The 21,533-nt window shown below is 43.0% G+C and overlaps 1 pseudogene; it reads left to right on the top strand.

The window, feature by feature from the left end:
- Nucleotides 1–288: 288 nt before the first annotated feature.
- Nucleotides 289–10,449, top strand: LOC125156952 (40S ribosomal protein S16-like; annotated as a pseudogene).
- The last annotated feature ends 11,084 nt before the right edge of the window (nucleotides 10,450–21,533 follow it).

Genomic DNA, 21,533 nt, shown 5'->3' with positions numbered 1-21,533 from the left:
CTAGAAGGGAGCACCGGCAGTAATTTCTCCAACATCGGATGGGGTGACTTTCTTCTAAATATATCTTCTGAGGCAAGGGAATCAAAAGCAAAAATATACCATCGGGACTACATCAAAATAAGAAGCATCTGCATAGCAAAGGAAACAATCAACAAAACTAAAAGACGACCTACAGATCGGGGGAGGATATTTGCAAATGACATACTGATAACGTGTTAGTATACAAAATATAGTCCTTTTCTGGTTGTGGCGCTATTTGGTGAGGAGCTCTTGTCTATGTTTGTAGCCATGCAGTCCAAGGGTCCTCTGCAGTCCATGCAGGTATTCAGATGCAAAAAGATGGCCAGAGCCGTGGTGCACTGCAAATAGGGCAATGGCCTCATCAAGGTGAACGGGTTGGCCCCTGGGGATGATCCAGTCACACACACTGCAATACAGGTTCCTGGAACCTTTTCTGCTTCTAGGCAAGGAGAGATTTGCTGGGGTGAACATCCAAGTCCAAGTGAAGGGTGATGGTCACGAGGCCCAGATTTACGCTATCTGCTAGTCCATCTCCAAAGCCCTGGTGGCCTATTATCAGAAATATGTGGATGAGGCTTCCAAGAAAGAGATCAAAGACATCCTCATCCAGTACGACCAGACCCTGCTGGTAGCTGATCTCTGGAACTGCGAATCCAAAAAGTTTGGTGGTCCTGGTGCTCATACCAGAAATCCTACCGATCAGTGTTCACCTTTATAATAAACAATTGCCAAGGGGAAAAAATATACACAACTCATATGCCCAAAAAACGAATAATCCAATTAGAAAATGGGCAGCAGACATGAACAGGCATTTCTCCAAAGAATAAGCATAGATGTCCAACAGACATATGAAAAGATGCTCAACATCACTTATCATCAGGGAAATGTAAATTAAAACTACAATGAGATATCATCTCACACGTGTCAGAATGGCTAAAATCAAAAATACAAGAAACAGCAAGTATTGGCAAGGATGCGGAGAAAAAGGAACCCTCCTGCACTGTTGGAATGCAAACTGTCGCAGCCACTGTGGAAAACAGTATGGCGGTCCCCCTAAAAGTTAAAAATAGAACTACTCAGGGGTGCCTGGGTGGCTCAGTCAGTTAAGTGTCCAACTTCAGCTCAGGTCATGATCTTGTGGTTTGTGAGTTTGAGCCCTGCATCGGACTCTGTGCTGACAGCTCGCAGCCTGGAGCCTGCTTCGGATTCTGTGTCTCCTTCTCACTCTGCCCCTCCCTCACATGTGCTCTGTCTCTCTGTTTCAAAAATGAATAAAAAACGTTAAAAAAATTAAAACGAAATAGAACTGCTCTACGATCCAGTGATCGCACGACCAGACATTTAACCGAAAAATACAAAAACACGATTTCATGCGCCCTGTATTTATAGCAGCATTATTTATAATCCCAAATTATGGAAACTTCACAAGCATCTGTCAATTGATGGATGCATAGAGAAGATGTGGTATATATATAGGAATATTATCCAGCCATCAAAAAGAATGAAAGCTTGCCATTTGCAGCGACATGGATGGAGCTACAGAGTATCGTGCTAAGCAGAATAAGCCAGTCAGGGAAAGACAAATACCATATGATTTCACTCGTATGTGGGATTTAAGAAACAAAACAAAGACAAAAAGGAGACAAACCAAAAAACGGACTCTTAACTAAAAAGAAGAAACAGACAGATACCAGACAGAGGGGAGGAGGGGGGGGCATGGGTGAAATGGGTAAAGCTGATTAAGAGTTCACTTATGATTGATGAGTATCGAGTAACGTACGGAATTGTTGAATCACTGTATTGTACCCCTGACGCCAACATGATGCTGTATGTTAACTACACTGGACTTAAAAAACTTACAAAAAATATGTGTATTTAAAAAATGTACAGTGGCAAAATATACATAACATAAAATTTTGGCCATTTTTAAGGGTCTGTGGCATTAAGTGCATTCACACTGCTGGGCAACCATCACCACCATCAATCTCTAGAACCTTTTCATCTTTGGGTGTGGTATGTTCGTATCATGCTGTTTCGTCCTCACTTTCTATCTTTAAAAAGAGATTTTTAAAACAAGAATACATGTCAAATTTCATTAGATGCCTTTTCGCATTTATGAAGAAAATGATAAAATTTTACTGGTTTGACCTCTTAATGTAATGAGTTGTTTTAGTGAATTTCCTAACGTTGAATGATCCTCAGGTTCCTGGAATTAACCGCTCCTGGTCTGGGTGCGCTATTCTTGTCGTGTGTTGTTTTCTTCTAATTGGGTTTAAGATAAAAATTAGCCTTAGTCAATTTGGCTTATGATTTTCCCCTTTTGCTCATCAGGTGCTTTTACATGGTAGAAATGACAGAGCTTGCTGGTCGATTGGATGTGGGGATTGAGGATAAAAAAGGAATTGGAGGAAACCCAGCTTTATGGCGAGCTAGGAGGGTGTGGGTACCTTTCATTGAAGTGGGGAAACCTAGGGGTGGGAGGCGCAGACTGGGTTCAAATCAAGGGTGAGCCTCCAAGGGAGTGCCAGGGAGGGGCTTATTAGGATCACCTTGTGAGCACGTTCATAGCTTTTTTTTTTTAAGTTATTTTTTTTTTACTTCAAGAGAGAGAGCACGTGTGCATGGGGGTGGGGAGAAAGAGCAGAGAGAGAGGGAGAGAGAGAGAGAGGGAGAGAGAATTCCAAGTAGGGTCCACACCATCAGCCTAGAGCCTGACGTGGGGCTCAAAGCCACGGACTGTGACATCATGACCTGAGCTGAAATCACGAGTCAGATGCTTAACCCACTGAGCCACCCAGGCGCCCCATGAGCACTTTCAATAGGCAGGCAGGCTGACGTTAAAGTAGGTTGTGAACCTTCTGTTCAACAGAGCAGACTGTTTATTGCCTATCCCTCCCGAGACCACGGTAAGACGATAATAAAAGCGTAAAATAAAAAAATACATTAGCCAGTAACAGAGAGACCAGGAGCAGCCAGTGATGTGTGGTAGGGGTGAGGGAATATCTGTTCCTGGGGGATTCCAGTAAGTGTCAGGGAGAGGAAAGCAACTTGAAGGGCCTCCTAGCCTAGAATACATGCAGCGGCGGGCTACAGCCAAGGATGGAGCCCTGCCTGGAGAGCTGGGGAGACACAAGGTCAGAGCGGAAGTGGAAACAGGAAGTGTTGGCTCCCCACCCCCCTCACACCTGCATGCGGGACACCCAGCAGCCAGGCAGCTGCTTAGTATCTAAGCAAAAGGAACGACAATAACAACGGCAATGATAATAATTCAATGAGACATGAAAAATTGGCGGGTTGCGTTCCAAATCTATTTAAGAAATGGTCTGGGGGGGCGCCTGGGTGGCTCAGTTGGTTAAGCGGCCGACTTCGGCTCAGGTCATGATCTCACGGTCCGTGAGTTCGAGCCCCGCGTCGGGCTCTGGGCTGATGGCTCAGAGCCTGGAGCCTGTTTCAGATTCTGTGTCTCCCTCTCTCTGACCCTCCCCCATTCATGCTCTGTCTCTTACTGTCTCAAAAAATAAATAAACGTTAAAAAAAAAAAAATGGTCTGGGGAGAAGCAGGGCAGGTGAGGGCAGGAGCAGCATTGGCTCCCAAGTGCCAGGAAGATGACTTCTAGCGTGTAAGGGTCCCCTAGACTATAGTGTTTTCACTATAAGTGGATGAAACTCATCCAGTCAACAAGACCTATCCAAGTACACATAGTCCTTAATCCGTTTTTCTAGTGCCTTACTCTTCCGTGTGATCACAAAATTACCAGACATTTAATTAATTAATTAATTAATTAATTAAATATTTATCTATCTTCTAATGTTTATTTACTTTTGAGAGAGAAAGAGACGGAGTGTGAGCAGGGGAGGGGCAGAGAGAGAGGGAGACACAGAATCCGAAGCAGGCTCCAGGCTCCGAGCTGTCAGCACAGAGCCCGATGCGGGGCTCGAACTCGAAAGCCATGAGATCATGACCTGAGCCCAAGTCTCTTAACCAACTTGAGCCACCCAGGCGTCCCTTTACCAGATATTTGAAAAGAGCTTGCAGGGGCGCCTGGGTGGCTGAGTTGGTTCAGCTCCCGACTCTTGATTTCGGCTCTGGTCACCAGCCCGCGGTTGTAGGATTGAGCCCCTAGGCGGGCTCCACACGGAGTCTGGGGCTGGTGTAAGATTCTCTCTGTCTCCCTCTGCCCCTCTCCCGTGCTCTCACTCTCTCTAAAAAAATATAAATAAATAAATAAATAAATAAATAAATAAATATTTTGAAAAGAGCTTGCAACATGGAAAGGAAAGAAAAACCAAAACGAATGAAGGTACTAAAAATATGTTCTAACCACATTTGAAAGGAAGATGCGAGGGTGGTGTGTGTGTGTGTGTATGTGTGTGTGTGTGAATGTGAGCTAAATTCTCAACTGTCACGCTGGTTAGTGGACGGACCATGTCTTAAAATGATACATAAAGAAGTAGTGGTATAAGGAGATATTTAGAGATACGGAGACAAACTTCAAAAGATAATCAAAGAGTCAAATGCGGAATTAGTAACAGTGGAGCACCAGGGGAAGGGTGACAGAAGCCGTTCCAGAGCATTTGACGTTTTAATTGCTAACCTTGAAAAATATAACTGTCCATTCTACCAGGAAAAATGGATTTATCCAGGACTAGAGAATTACAATTAGGGAAGCGTAAGCTATGGCAAAGCCATTAGCAAGTTGGGAGAACAAAGGAGAGGAAACCTCTTTTCTAGAAGGGGCAGTTGGGAAGGGCTGTTATAAACAAAAAGTCCACTGGAGTAAACCAGGGTGGCTTTTCATTGGCTGAGTTGTGGCAGTCTCCCATTGGCTGGGCTGTTGCTGGGCAAGGAGAAATTCTTCTTTCCTCCTGCTGGGGTCGAAAAGTATAGGCTTATTCCTGCTGAGAATACAAGGTGCTCTCTTCACGTTGGGGTCTGCAATTGACCACAAGTGGCAGGGCACGAGAGTTCCCCCTTCTGGCCTCCAAACTCCATTTTAGTGAGGTTTACCCTTCATCAGTTTTTACATAACCATGTGCAAATTGCACTTCAATAAAAGACATAAAAAGTATTTTAAAAAACAAAAGCAGGCTGTCCGTGGAATGTGTGCAAATGGAGAGGAGGAGCACCGTCCGGAACACATACGCAGAAATCAAGGATGTATGCAGAATCATCCCCAGATGATTCTGATCTGAGTCTCTCCCCTCTGCTCTCATTGCTACAGCACTGTAGCCCCAGAGCTCCAGAGAGATGCTGGTCTCTTCCCTGGGGTCGTTGTGAAACAGACTCCTAACAGATACTAAACTCCCTGAAGTCAAGTTCATACCAACTGCCACGTCCTCCCAGCATAAAAGTATAAATAATCGGAGGGCGTTGACTTAGGTTTGAGAAGGTCTCATCAGTAGGTGTTGGTCTCTTTACTCCTGGCTAAATGTATAAAAATCAGGTGATCCTGGGCTCCTGGGTGGCTCGGTCGGATGGGCCCCTTAAAACAGGATTCTCGCGCACGGAGAGTCGTGCCCCGAGGCTTTTCTTTCGGGGAAGCAACTTTATTTGTGCCTGCGCAGCTCAGTTGGGTTCGTACGTACGGAGGAACTGAGCCCCTAACGCCACGTGGCGTAGTTTTTTTTTTACATATTTTCTATTTCTTTGTCTCCCATATATGGTAACACACACAAACAGGCAGCCTGATTAAGTGGTCTCACGTTACAAGGTCGTGAGGCATGTTGTCACCTACACATATAGCCAGGTTGCCTTGAGGGGTTTTTTTGTTTTTGTTTTTGTTTTGTTTTCTCTCTTTAGGGAGGGGACCCTACCACAAGCTGACTCTTGATTTCAGTTCAGGTCATGGTCTCAAGATCATAAGACTGAGCCCTGAGTCCAGCTTGGCGTTGAGTGTGGAGCCTGCTTGGGAGTCTCTCTCTCCCTCTCTCTCTCTGCCCCCCCCCCCCCACTTGCATGGGCGCATGTGCACTCGCTGGCTCTCGCACTCTCTCTCAAAATAAGTAAGTAAACATTAAACAAAATTTTTTTTTAAATCAAGAGATCCTGGAATGGGAGAGAGGAAGCAATGGGGGGAAAAATGCACAAATAAAAAATTTTAACTGTCCCTAATACTAGGTTACAGTTGCAAAGAGCTGGGACCGAAACAGGAAGGAAAGTGCTCTTTCTGGAATCTTACTTGCTGTTCCTAACCCCCAAATGCTCTTCCACAAGGTCCGGCTGTTTCCTTGTTTATTTGGGCCTCAGCTTAAACGTCATTTCGTTCATTCATCCAGCATACTGGTTAGTGAGAAGCTTGAGGAGCTGGGTGGCTCTAGCTGGCTGAAAAACTTAGGAGACACCACAACGCCCCTACTCGCAGGGACTAGTGTGAGAGAAATTGCAAATAAGTAGATGAATCAGCCCAGGTTGGGTTGCCCGGGAAGCTGGCTGAGATGTATCAAAGGCGAAGCTAAGCCCGAGGTGAAATTAACATCGGCTCCCCATTCACAAACTTTCGGCAGGGGAACCCATCTGCTGTCATTTCCGTTTCAGCCTGACTTACCCGGGGGGGGGGGGGGGGGTCGGTGTGTTTTATAAAATGAAAAGAGGAAATGCCGAGACGGTCTCTGATTGGAAAGTGTTCTATTATGGTGGGATTTGGGGAAGCCGGGAGACTTTCTAATAGATCCCCAGGTACGTTTGGCGGTCCCTGGTTAGAGCCGTCTGGGACTGTTTCAAAAGAGGAAGAATTGCTCGATGTTAAGGGCAAAAGACCTTTCTACGGCTTGCTGTTTCCTGGAACAAGTGGGGGTCCATGGAGGGATTTTTGCAAGGACACTGTCATAATGGTGTTTATCGGAGGTACTGATGGAGGGGAGGTGGCTACCATGCCAGGCAGTCTCTCGAATGAAGGTTAGAAGGCAGACTGTTCATTAGGAGAGCCCTTGCCATCAATAACCTGTGAGAGGTTGGGTGAGCAAGTAGGCATGGGCAGAGGAAGAAGATGAGCTAACATGAGGCCCATTAAAGACCTCAGGCAACCCTCTGAGGCTCTGTAGAGCTAGAATCATCCTTCAGAGGTGTCCTGAGGGGAAAGAGATGACCGGCTTTCTATCCTCCAGCAATCATCAGTCCTTGGAAGTGACCAGATCAAGTTGCACCTTATTTATCTACTTGGTTTTTTTTTTTTACTGTTTTAATTCTTCTGGTGTTACCTCTTTATTTGCAAATGTGGAACAGGTTTTGCGTACTACTCTGAGTAAGACAGGCTGTGATTGGAAAAGTTGTGGGTTTTTTTTTTTAATGTTTATTTATTTATTTTTGAGACATAGAGAGTGGGGCAGAGAGAGAGGGAGAGAGAATCTCAAGCAGCTGTCAGCTTGGAGCCCGACTTGGGGCTCGATCCCACATGCCATGGGATCGTGACCTGAGCCGAAATCAAGAGTGAGATGCTCAACTGACTGAGCCACCCAGGCAGCCCTGGAAAGTTGCGAGCAAGGAAGTGCCTTAATCTTGCAGGGACATGCTCTTACACACTTTGCAAGGATCACTTTGGCTGCAGTGTAGACAATTACCTGTAGGAGTGCAAGGATAGAAATAGGAGACTGTTGAAAAACTAGCTCAGGGGCACCTGGGTGGCTCAGTCGGTTAAGCGACAGACTTCAGCTCAGGTCATGATCTCACGGTTTGTGAATTCGAGTCCTGCGCCCGGCTCTGCACTGACAGCTCAGAGCCTGGAGCCCATTTCAGATTCTGTGTCTCCCTCTCTCTCTGCCTCTCCCCTGCTCACGCTCTGTCTCTCTTTCCTTCAAAAATAAATAAACATTTAAAAAAATTAAAAAAAAAAACTAGCCCAAAGGATGGGGCACCTGGGTTGGTTAAGCCTCCGACTCTTGATTTTGGCTCAGGTCATGATCTCATGGTTCTGAGATCGAGTTCTGCATTGGGCTCTGCACGGACAGCGTGGAGCCTGCTTGGGATTCTTGGGATTGGCCCTTCTCTTGAAATGTATCCAGAATCACTTGTCTCCTTATTACCTTCTCCGCTCCCACCCTGATTTATGCCCATCATTGTTTCCTTTGGGCTGGTTATTTTTTAAATGTTTATTTATTTATTTTGAGAGAGACAGAGAGAGAGAGAGAGGGAATGAGCAGGGGAGGGGCAGAGAGAGAGAGAGGGAGACAGAGAAGTAGGCTCTGTGCTGACAGCAGACAGCCCAACGTGGGGCTCTAACTCACCAATCCCGAGATCATGACCTGAGCAGAAGTCAGACGCTTAACCAACTGAGCCACCCAGGCGCCCTTTGTTTTTATTTTAATGTATCTTAGCATGTTTCCATCCTATGTGATTATACCTCCTATGGTTATTCATATTTTTGGCAAGTGGGAGTTCTAGTAAGTTGTTTTGATTCTTTCTTTTGATGCTTTCCCAGCAGTCTTTGATAGCTTCCTCACTTTCTAATATGACAGGATATTCCAAGCATCTCTTGTATATTTCCTACCTCAGAAGTGAAATTGACCATTTCTTCAATACGTCTGTTCTTTTTTACTGTGAAATGGGCATTCAGTGCTACTGGATTGGTCATTGTTTCCAGGCCTCTTCAATGTCAGAGCTTGGAAATAGATTTTTTTTTCTATAAAGATAAAATACATTATGAGCTCATACATAGTACTTCCAATTTAAATTCAGAACTGCAGGGTTTTACTTAACATCTTTCAACCTGTATTCAACCTGTGCCTCTATTTATTATCTCATACCCAAAATTTTGGTTCCCAATTTCACCAGCATATTATATGAAACTGTCTCAGAATACCAACACCAACACTATTATTAACATGATTGCTGAAAGGAGTTAAGATGTTTTTGGATTTCCTTTTGCCTTTAGAGTATAACCCATTAGGAGTATACAGACAAATTACTGTATTTAAAAGTAACTTGAAATAATTATTCTCTGTGTGGTTTTTCTGCCAACTTGGTAGACAATTTGGTTCATTTGTTTCATGTAATTTTGGGGTTTTCAGGATTGGGTTTTGAAAATTTCATGGTGTTTTCTAATTTTTGTATTCAGAGAAGTCTAGCTTCAACCTTTGTCCCTCCCACCCTTGTTACCTTTGTTTCCCATTTGGTAATATTTTAAAAAATGTTTTTGTTTATCCTTCTGTTAAAAAATGTAAACAAATGCCTGTTGGGAGAGAATTCTCCGTGGTTCTCGCAGGCTCTGCACATCTTGTGAACAGAGTCACTGATGGCTTTTATTCTGGACTGTCTTTTCAAGAGTGTTTATAAGAGCTAATAGCCTTGGAAGACAGAGATAGATCTTCCTTCGGAACCTAGGGCAGGATTACTGCCAGCTATGAAGTATAGAGGTTCCCTAAATTCAAGGTTCCTTTCCTGTCATGTAACCCTCTTCACGTTACCCTTTAGGAATTGGAGCTTGGGAACCTGGCTCAAATGCCAATACCCTGATTAATACTATTCCCGTGAGTAATACATTCTTGTGTCTTTTCTTTGCGATCAGAGTTTTGAGCCAAGAAGTGCCTTGATTTTACAGGGACATGGCCTTCCACACTTAAAAAGGATCGCTCCGATTGCAATGTAGACAATCGCCTACCTGTAGGGATGAAAGGATGGAAATAGGAGGTTGTTGCAAAACTAGTCCAAAGGAAACCAAGATGGGCACGGCCCCGGGTGGGGGCAGAAAAGATAACGAGGAGAGGATGAAGTCTGGAGACATTTGACCCTCCTGAATTTCAGATATTAGAAGTGTCAAAGTCAAACCACAAAAACATGTTTTAAAAGTTGTTTTAAGGGGCGCCTGGGTGGCGCAGTCGGTTGAGCGTCCGACTTCGGCCAGGTCACGATCTCGCGGTCCGTGGGTTCGAGCCCCGCGTCGGGCTCTGGGCTGATGGCTCAGAGCCTGGAGCCTGTTTCCGATTCTGTGTCTCCCTCTCTCTCTGCCCCTCCCCCGTTCATGCTCTGTCTAAATAAACGTTGAAAAAAAAAATTAAAAAAAAAAAGTTGTTTTAAGTTTGATGTTTATCGGTTTGTTCAATCGGTCTGAAATAGCATCAGAAGAGATGCATTCAGAAATCTTCTTTCCAACCTTGTTCCAGAGTCATCCAATCCCCTCTACAAAGGCCATCAGAGGTACAAGTTAGTCAAACTGTCAAGAGAAATGGAACTACCAAGACACAAGATTCGTGTATCTTCTACCGGAATCCACGAAACTATGGCAAGCTAACTTGTTAGACTGCAAGCAGGATAAAATACAAAATCTTGACAACACGCGTACCTCTTTGTATTCTACCCTACCCATTTCTGAGACAAATGTTAGTGTCCTATACATATTTTGCTCATTTAAGGATAAACTACAGAAAATCTTTAAAATCAAGGAACTGGATGGGATCCGGGCAGTGAATGGAGACCAGAAAGAAGTCCAAGGATGAGCTCTTGGGGCATTCTAACGTTTGGAGGTTGGAAAGATGAAGGAAAACCATTGCACAAGACTGAGAAGAAGCAGCGAGTAAGATAGAAAGGGAATCAGAAAGAGGGATGGCCCAGGGGTGCCTGGGTGGCTCAGTCGGTTGCGCATCCAACTTCGGCTCAGGTCACGATCTCACGGCTCGTGAGGTCGAGCCCCGCGTCGGGCTCTGCGCTGACGGCTCAGAGCCCGGAGCCTGCTTCGGATTCTGTGTCCCCCTCTCTTTGCCCTTAACCCACTCACATTCTGTCTCTGTCTCCCTCAAAAATAAACATTAAAAAAAAAAAAAAAGAAAAAGAAAGAGGGATGGCCCAGAGACCGAAGTCTTTTTTGGCCAACAATCCTGAAGAACTCTAAAGTAGCACTCCACCTCCCACTGTAGCATCTGTACCTATCTGAAATGGTTTATTTAACTTCCACATCAGATCATTCATCCTATGAGATCACAGACTTGTCTAAAAGGGTTACCACTGCATCTTCAGCAACTAAGTCAGGCCTGAGTATCTTTTCTGAAGCCCGGGGAAGGACAAAATGTGTGTGCGCACGTGTGTGCCTGTGCATGCGGGTGTTTTAAAAATGAAAAGACAAGGGGTAATCCAAGTAAGTATAGACACCCCCATGCCTGGGGAAATATCAGAACGGATTATGAACCGATCGATTTTCCAGCATTGAAGGGAGCAGAAATCAGCGTGCGGCTAGCAGCACGATCGCATGGGGAGCCAGTGTGCCAGACTGATTCTGTTTTCTGCTGAGTTCTATGTCATGCGGATCCTTGGGGAGGGGGTAGATGTAATCTACTCAGACTTCATTAAGGCTTACGTGTCCCCCAGCATGCTTTTCTAATCAACAACCTAGACTGGTAAGGTCTAGTTCTACTGTGTCCAAGAACACTTTTTTGCTTGCCAACAGTGTAGCCGGGACCCAATCTTATTTATTACTACCCTTTAGAGCTAGGAGCCGCCTGGGGAGAGAGCGAGGTAAAAACCGATGGGATTCTATGGAAAAGGGAAGCACACAAAGCCAAGGGGAGGAAAGGTATCATAATACCTTGGCCCAGATATTATTTATCATTTATGCACAGGAAAACATTCAGTTCTCCCCATATGGCACTCGACAGGTACAAGGGATGACCTTGGCCTAGCTGCAGGGCTTTGATAGCAGAGCTGATCTGGTTTAATAAATGAATACACTTTCTGAGCAAGGGATGTGTGTGTGTTTTTTTTAACTTATAGTACCTTTGAAAGTTCTTTGATTTTTTTCTGATGAAATATAATTAACATCTAAAAGGAAACAATTACACGAAAAGGCAGAGAATACTAAGAGGCAATATAGCATAGTGTCTAAACAGCCAGGAACTTTGGTGCTAGACGATACCAGATTCAAATTCAGGCTCTGTTACTTGATAGAACCATATGATCCTTATCTTGCTTGAGCCTCAGGTTCTGCAACAATAAAATGGGGCTAAAAACACTTAATTTGTAGGGTTTTTGTAAAGATCAAAGACTCTTAGGGTGTGGTGGGGTTTTTTTGTTTGTTTGTCTTTTCACTTCAGATTACATGAGAGACTGGATAGTCCAGTAAACCTTTCCATAATAAGGCATCTAGAAATACTGGATAAAATATAGGCTCCCTAGAAAGTAAAGGAAATCCCCAGAAGTCGAAAAGGAACAGAAAACAGAAACCAAAGTGATGGCAAGCCCAAACGCCACACATAGTTGCCATCATTAGGAACCCAGAACTCTGGTTTTTAATGCCTGCATGGAGACACAAGATAGAGGCCTTGGGCCCACACCATGAGGGTATTAGAACCACAAATTCCCATGAAGTCAGGACCCACTAAGAACTCTAACATCGTGAAATGACAGGCCAGAAAAGCAATCCACTTTCAGCAAGGGGAGAAAATGAGTCTAATCTGTCTCAATTTCCCTTCTAGGTAGGGAAAAATATTTCCCCTGAAAATTTATAACTATAAGCCTGTCTTCAGACGTGCTTAGAATTCAAGTTGCTATGACATGAAAAGTCTAAGGGATTTAATTTAAAATGGTCCTGGGTTCATGACACCCTGCGGTGATTGATGGAAGACTATGGAAATTGTCTCTGGAGGAATCTGGCCCTCAAACCAGATTCTTCGGGATTTCCACCAAGCTCATCCATGTAGAAGCCAATATACAACGAGAACACAGTTGAAGAGGGGCGCCTGGGTGGCTCTGTCGGTTGAGCGTCCGACTTCGGCTCAGGTCGTGATCTCACCGTCCGTGAGTTCGAGGCCCGCGTCGGGCTCTGTGCTGACCGCTCGGGCCTGGAGCCTGTTTCGGATTCTGTGTCTCCCTCTCTCTCTGCCCCTCTCCCGCTCATGCTCTGTCTCTCTCTCAGAAACGAATAAAGATTTAAAAAATAATAATAATAATAATAAAACAGTTGAAGAAACGAGGCTGTGTAGAGTCAGGCAGAAACAAAAAAACAACAGAATCGAAACTTCTTGAATTTCAGATATTAGGTGTGCCAAATTCAGACTATAAAATTAGTATGTTTAAAAAGTTGCTGTCAGTGTAATTCCATCAAGTTATTCAATAGGTCTGAAATGGCACCAAAAGACTGAGAAACGTATGGACAGAAAATAGGAGACGACAAGAGATGTGGAGGATTTGATGAGGTAATTAAATATACATTTAAATGAATATTCTGAAGGAGAGAACAGAGAGAACAAGGGAAAAGTCGTTTTCAAATCCATAATGGTGGAGAATTTTCTAGAAGTGTTGAAACACACGAAACTTCCGGTTGAAGAATTATAATGAGCTCTGAGAGCACTGATGAAACATGTACTCTTAGATGTGCGAGAGTAAAACCGAAGAACACCAAAGACAAGGAGAAAAAATTTTAAAGCAATTCGCAAGAAAAATAAAGGACGGCTGAAAAATGGAAAGCAAGAAAATTGGCAACAGATTGAATCAACAGCAAAAAATAAAACCAGAAAATAGTGGCTTATACCTTTAAAGTGGGTAAACAAGGGGTGCCTGTGTGGTACAGTTTGTTAAGTGTCCAACTCTTGATTTCAGCTCAGGCCCTGATCTCAAGGTCATGAGATCGAGCCCTGCATTGGGATACATGCTGAGTGTGAAGTCTGCTTAAGAGTCTTTCTCTCTCTCTCTCTCTTTCTGGCCCTCCCTCCCTTGCTCTTGCATGCACCTGCTCTCTCTCTCTCTCTCTCTCTCTCTCTGAAAAAATAAAATAAAAAAATAAATATATTTAGAATATATTTTTAAATTATAAAAAGCAAGTAGCCCAGCCATCTGTATACTATGATTCCATTATTGTAAGCAAACACACATATGCGTGTAAATTAAAATCATATAGAAGAATGCACAAGAATCTCTTAACCGTGCTTATATCTTGGTCTGGAGTCACGTGGTGGAGACTAAATGGAGGAATTTGACTTAGAAATGTATACTCCTCAAGTATTTTTCTCCTTCTCCTTTTTATTTTTAAAAGTTTTATTTTAGACACACACAGAGAGAGAACATGAGTGGGTGAGAGGAGCAGAGGGAGAAAGAGACCCTGACGCGGGGCTCAATCCCATGACCCTGGGGCTGTGACCTGAGCCGAAATCAAGAGTCAGACGCTCAACTGACTGAGCCACCCCGGTGCCCCTCTTCTTCTTCTTTTCCTAATTAAGACAACGTTTTTGGAGAATTATCTCTCAAGAGCAAAGGGAAAGTAAAGATACTTCCAGATAAAGAAGGACTCAGAGTTCGCTACCATACGTTCTTCGGAAAGAAAGACCCTATAATGAAGGTCCAAAATATAAAAATGAATGATAGATAGATGGGCAAAAATGAAGGGAGGACTCTAAATGCGTATTGACTCTGTGAAAAATAATAATAATGTTCGATTTGGGTCACACAATTTAAAATAGAACAAAATAAGTTAAAAATTGATAATATGCAGGACAGGAGATGGCTAATGGACTTAGAATGCTCTAAATTCCTTGTATTGTCAGGAGAAAGAAAGAAATTTTGAATAATATTAGACTTTAAGTTAAGTATGCATGTATGCCAACATTTGAGTTTTTGTATAACTATAGAAATAATAGGGGGGCGCCTGGGTGGCTCAGGGGGTCCGACTTCAGCTCAGGTCATGATCTCACGGTTTGCTTGTTCGAGCCGCACGTCGGGTTCTGTGCTGACAGCTCAGTGCCCGGAGCCTGCTTCGGATTCTGTGTCTCCCTCTCTCTCTGCCCCTCCCCCGCTTGCTCTCTGTCTCTGTCTCTCTCAAAAGTAAATAAAAACATTAAAAAATAAAAAAAGAAAGAATAGAAATAGAACACATAATTAGAGAAGAGGAAAAATAAATTTTAAAAACTTAACCCTAAATAAGACAGGAAAAGAGAAAAAAATAGAAAAGAGTGAGAAAAACAGAAGGCATAAATAAGATGGCAGAAATTATTGCGGATGCATCAGCAATCACAGTAAATATAAATGGGCTAGATTTGTTAATTGAGTGTCAGAATACAAAAAATAAAATCCAGGTTTGTGCAATGTGCCAACATTACACAATGCTTCAGAAAGATTGAAAAGAATAGGTCAGGAAAGATAGTTGGGTGGCAAAAACTAACCAAAATAAGTGTATGATTATATTAAATATCAGGCAAAAATAGATTTTATGATGTGACAGAGATAGCTAGCTATCCATTTGAAACCTCTACCTTTTGGGGCGCCTGGGCGGCTCAGTCGGTTACGCATCCGACTTTGGCTCAGGTCATCATTTCATGGCTCGTGAGTTTGAGTCCCTCATCGGGCTCTGTGTTGTGTCTCCCTCTCTCTCTTCCCCTCCCCTGCTCGTGCTCTGTCTGTCTCCCTCTCTCAAAATTAAACAAACATTAAAAAAATAATAAAAAATCTATCTCTTCCTTTTATATGGAGTTATAGCTGGGAGTGGCTGAACCATCCGTGGTTAAATTTCCAAGTCCTCCTTTCACCTATGAGCGGCCATATGTCCAATTCTTGCCCGTCAACCATGAGCGGAGTTGATGCTTGCTAAGCACAGGTCTCTGCGTATACTGGCCTAAAATTTACATGCAAATTTCCTTGTTTTTGTTATTATAAACAGAATTTACCCTGAATATCACCACCCAGGAAAGAAGTGTTATTGTACTTCTTATTAGGTGCCCCTACACACATTACTGTGTAACCATACAAAGTTGGGATCTCATCGTATACACAGACATGTCCAGATTCCTCATTCAACTCTATGTTCTTACTTCTCTTCCATGTTGTCAAGTACTCCTCCTAAGCATGACTTTCAAACTTGCCACAGAAGTCTGTAACGCAGCACAGGACGCCGGGTAGCCCTTAATAAATGTTGGCAGTAAACGAAGAGAAGGAGCGTGAGGACGATACGGAAGGAAATGGCGTGTGTCGCGCCTTTCACCCACGCACTCTTCTGGCACTCATGGTAATGAATAGCCCTCCCTATATCTTTGTCTAATATCTCGGATCATTTCCTAAGGATAAATTGCTAGAGATAGACTTACGGGGTCCAAGAATGCAAGTCTGTTTAAGATTCTTGATGCAGATCGTCAAATTGATGTCCAACGAGATCGCACCGGTTTATAATCCTGGCAACTGCCTTGTACAATGGGGATCATTAATCCCATGTGACAAATCAGATAACCGAGGCTCAGAGAAGATGAAGAAACTTGTTTCAAGGCACTACTAAGGCTGGACTTCGAATCCAACTACAAAGTTATTATTCCATTTCATTTCTGACTTTTTGGGGGGCTTCGTTTCCCCCCCTCCCAAAAATGTATGTCAAAGCTCCAGAACTGCTGGCTTGGATTCTTTAAAAATGTCCGTGTCATAAAAGAGCAAAAAACAAACAAGGAAAAACAACTAGGAACGCTTCCAGATAAAAGGAGACTAACGAGATATGTAGTGTGTGATCCTTTATTAGAAACCAAATTTTTAGGGGTGCCTGGGTGGCTCAGTCCATTAAGTCACCGGCTCTTGGTTTTGGCTCAGGTCATGATCTCACGGTTGGGAAATCGAGCCCCACATCAGGCTCTGTGCTGACAGCTTGGAGCCTGCTTGGGATTCTCTCTCTCCCTCTCTCTCTCCCCCTCCCCCCCCCCACCCCACACACATGCACTCTTTCTCTCTCTCAAAATAAATAATTTTACTTAAAAAAAAACTGAATTAAAAAAAAACCATCTATAAGGGACATTTTGGGGTAAGTTGGGGCAATTTTAAAATAGACTAAATATTAGACAAGAGTATTATACCAATGTTAAATTTTGCCATGTGACAATCATAATGTGGTTCTATAGGAGAATATCCTTAATCTTTTTCTTTATTTATTATTAGTTTATTTTGTATTTATGAGAGAGAAGGAGAAACCATAAGCAGGGGAGGGGCAGAGAGAGAGGGAGAATCCTAAGCAGGCTCCACACTGTCAGCGCAGAGTCTGACTTGGGGCTTGATCCCACGAACTGTGACATCACGACCTGAGCCGAAATCAAGAGTCAGACGCTTAATCCACTGAGCCACCCAGGCGCCCCAAGAATGTCCTTATTTTTAAAAAATGCACATTGAAATACTAGAATTGAAATGTCATGTCTGCAACGAACTCTCAAATGGTTCAGAAAAAGAAAGAAAACAAGAAATGGGGAAAAAAGAAAGAAAGCAAAAACATACAGTGAGAGGAGCGGAGGGAGAAAATAAATGTGCTACGTTTGGTGAATCTTGGTGAAGAGTACATGGGAGTTAATTTTACCATTCTCGAAACTTTCCTGAAGCTTTGAAAATTTACAAGATAATATGCTGCTGATAAAAACTGAATACCAAAACATGGCATTGGTACTAGGTCTGTAAAATGATTTCTGGGGTGCCCGAGTGACTCAGTTAAGTGACCGAGTTCAGCTCAGGTCATGATCTCTCGGTCCGTGAGTTCGAGCCCCGTGTCGGGCTCTGTGCTGACAGCTCAGAGCCTGGAGCCTGCTTCTGATTCTGGGTCTCCCTCTCTCTCTGCCCCTCCCCTGCTTGTGCTCTGTCTCTTTCTCTCTCTCAAAAATAAATAAACATTAAAAAAAAAAAAAGACTTCTAAGGCCATAAAGACTTTGCACAGGTTTCCTTTCTTTAAAGTATTTGAAAAAAAAATGCTTTAGACTCAAGGGGCAGTAAAGAATTTCCCCCACGGAGTTGATTTTTAGGCTGTTGAATAATTGCTGCTGATTTCGTTTGCACGAAAGGGACCACAGGTCCCTACATTTTGTAGTTTAGTCCTGTGATTATTGTTGTCTTGGTGATTAGCAATCTCTTACATAATCAGACCTAGATTTTGTGTGTCTTCTGTCTCCATCCCAGGAGGCAATTACAACGCGTCCCTCAGAGGATCATGGGTGTGCGCACGAGGCAGTGAGAAAGGATAGCATTTTTTCCCTATATCTTCACTCTTTTTCTTTTTATTGGCTAGCTGTATCTGTCATCAATAGGCTGAGGGAAAATTAAAGTCTTAAGGTGTCATGTATTTTTCTGACGCACAGTCCTTTTCAACCTAAAACACATTATCTAAACTGCACATTCATTGGCAACAATTGGGAGACGGGCTTGGTAATAGAAAATTCTGTTCACAACTGTATAAATGTATACATCGTGTTTGCCTTTTTGAGGGAGACACTATCGTAAAATATACTATTAAAAGAAGACCTATTTAGAAATGAAATGGCATTGCCTTTCCTCTTATCTAAATAGGCAGAGTTTAATTTTCCAGCGCTAACGTCATATTTCTGCAACGGTAAAACGGTAGTGGGAACAGAGAGTTGAGTCACCCTAGTCTCTTAATGAAAAGTTTGGGATAAGCTAATTTCTGGGGAGCTGGCAGTTATGTGTCCATGAATGCATCTTGTGTCTAGGTCAGTAGCCCTTGAAATTGGGGTGTAGACAGCTTGGCTAATGGGTACATTTTAATCCCGTTTGCCCGTTTCCGTCACTCCGGGTGAGGAGTGACTCACTTCCTTGAGGAAGCCCAAATCTAGCAACATCCCCTTGCACGATATTTGTTGGTGAGAAAAACAAGGAGGTCATCGATTAGGAATTAACATTAACTTGGGGTGAGATATTTGTGAACAAATTTAACCAAAAGGCCTACACAGTTTAAATTTTCTTTTTTAATATTTATTTGTTTTTGAGACAGAGAGAGACAGAGCATGAACGGGGGAGAGTCAGACACAGAATCCGAAACAGGCTCCAGGCTCCGAGCTGTCGGCACAGGGCCCGACGCGGGGCTCGAACTCACGGACCGCGAGATCATGACCTGAGCCGAAGTCGGCCGCTTAACCGACTGAGCCACCCAGGCGCCCCAAGGCTTACACAGTTTGAGTTGCATTAACATTTGCCTGCTTCGGGGCAGGGTATATAATTGGAGTCTCAGAATTGTCACAGCTGGAATATGTTTTTAATGTTTACTTATTATTCTATTTCATTTGAACTTTTTACTTTGAAATAATTTAAACTTACGGGTGAGTTTCGTTTAGAAATAGTATGTAGATCTCAGATTCTCAGCTGTTAACATTTTACCAAACTTGCTTTATCAGTTTCTCTCTCTTCCTCTCTCTTTGGGTCTCTCTCTCTCTATAATACATAGTTATAATTCGTTATAACTGCATATAAATATATAAATATATTTATATTGCATATAAATATATAAAATATAGAATAAATATATATTTAAAAGAATTATAATTAATTATATATAATATATATTATTGTTCTTCTATATATATTTTATTGTTGTTATTATTAGTTTTCTAACTCATTTGAGAGTAAACTGCACACCTTATGTCCTTTTAGCCCCTAAATATTTCAATGTGCATTTCTTTTTTATTTTACTTTTTTTTTTTTTTTTTTTTTTTTTTTTTAAATTTTTTTTTCAATGTTTATTTATTTTGGGACAGAGAGAGACAGAGCATGAACGGGGGAGGGGCAGAGAGAGAGGGAGACACAGAATCGGAAGCAGGCTCCAGGCTCTGAGCCATCAGCCCAGAGCCCGACGCGGGGCTCGAACTCACGGACCGCGAGATCGTGACCTGGCTGAAGTCGGACGCTTAACCGACTGCGCCACCCAGGCGCCCCTATTTTACTTTATTTTTAATGCTTACTTATTTTTGAGAGAGAGAGAGAGAGAGACAGAGCGTGAGTGGGGGAGGAACAGAGTGAGAGGGAGACACAGAATCCGAAGCAGGCTCCAGGCTCTGAGCCGTCAGCACAGAGCCGCGCGCGGGGCTCGAACTCACAGACCGCAAGATCGCAACTTGAGCTGAAGTCGGATGCTCAACCGACTGAGCCACCCAGGCGCCCCTCAACGTGCATTTCTTAAAAACAGGGACATTCTCTTTCACAACCATAGTAAAATGACCAAATTCAGAAAATGTAACATACACAAATTTTGCCAGTTGTCCCAATAACGTCCTTTATACCAAATTTTCTCCCACCTTTGATCCAGAATCCGATTCAGGACCATATTACCCAGGTAGCAGTCATATCCTCTTTAACGTTTTAAAATCCTGGACAATGTCTCTATTTTTCTTTGTCTTTCATGATACTGACGTTTTAAATATTGTACAGGCCAGTCGTTTAGTAGGTATACAAATCTCAGTTTGGGTTTGTATATTTCTTGACACTTGGATTTGGGTTGGGCATATTTGCCAGAAATATCAGAGAAGTGGTGTTACATTCTTCTCAGTGCATGAGATCGGGAGGTCAGTTTGCCGCACTGTTGATGATGCTAACTTGAATTACTTGACTAAGAAAGTAGCCTCCATGCTTCTCCACAGTAAAAGTACTATTTTTCCTTTAAAACACGATGTTTTGGGGGCCCCTGGGCGGCTCAGGCAGTTGAGCGTCAACTCTTGATTTCCGCTCAGGTCATGATCCCAGGGTCGTGGGATCGAGCCGCCCCCATCAGGCTCCTCGCTGAGTCTGGAGCCTGCGTCAGATTCTATCTCTGTCTCTACCTCGGCCTCGCTCACCCACACTCTTTGGAAATCTGATCACAGGTTTGGCTGTTGCACACAATCTTAATAAGACTTTTCGTTCATTCACACAAAATTGTATTATATGATTATTTGTCTTAACAATTTAATGTGTTCCAACTTTGTGTCCAGCCTTGTTCTCATTGGGTACGCTTTGAGTTGCAGATAATATACATGTAGGTCTATTTCGACGGCACCTATATGTTCTATGCTTGTTCTAACATGGCCCACGGGATAACAGCCATTTGTATTTTTCAATAAACATTTAAACAAAGCAACTGAATGCATCTTTCTTAATGTCTACCCAAGAAATCTTAAAAGCCAAAGCAAACATGAGTTTCACCATAATGCCGACACATGGTGCGTCTTAAAAACTACACAGAGCGGAGGAATATGCTTCTATCTATCAGTGCTGAACAAATTGGTATTCCCCAGATGACCTCACGCACATCAGGCAATCATCCAATGATGATAAGAAATTATTAGTAATAACAAAAACAGCTCCGTGGCTCAGGGTGTCCACAGCCCATGTTGCACATCATTAGGGTGTCCCTGATGTATTTCCTTGTGTTTTTGTTTTTTGTCTCTGACTACATCAAAGCCTGGAGCAGAATATAGTGATTTAAAAAGATAGACACAGTCAATGTATTGATCCCTGAAATGGGCTGCCTGCAGGTCTGTGGTTGCTTTCTCATTTCTGGGAACCCTCTTAACAACTCTGCCTCTTAATTTCTGCCTGGCTTGAACTGCATTGCAACAGGCTCTAACTTTGCCGGAATGGAGAGTAGGAACACTGCCACCTTGGATAATGAGATCGGAATCTTCAGCTTCTCTGTGTTTCGGGACGTCCTAGCAATATGATTTTAAAAGAGCTTTACAAAGTCTCACCCCTTCCACCTACAAAGATGACCATATGTAGAATCCTTGAATTAGAATCTGTATTAACTTTTGCAAGACAACCGATCTTTTCTTCTTCTTCTTTTTTTTAAGTTTATTTATTTATTTTGAGAGAGACAGAGTGCGA

Source organism: Prionailurus viverrinus, chromosome X, assembly GCF_022837055.1.
Source record: "Prionailurus viverrinus isolate Anna chromosome X, UM_Priviv_1.0, whole genome shotgun sequence".
Taxonomy (NCBI): domain Eukaryota; kingdom Metazoa; phylum Chordata; class Mammalia; order Carnivora; family Felidae; genus Prionailurus; species Prionailurus viverrinus.
This window is presented reverse-complemented; position numbering and strand designations above follow the sequence as displayed.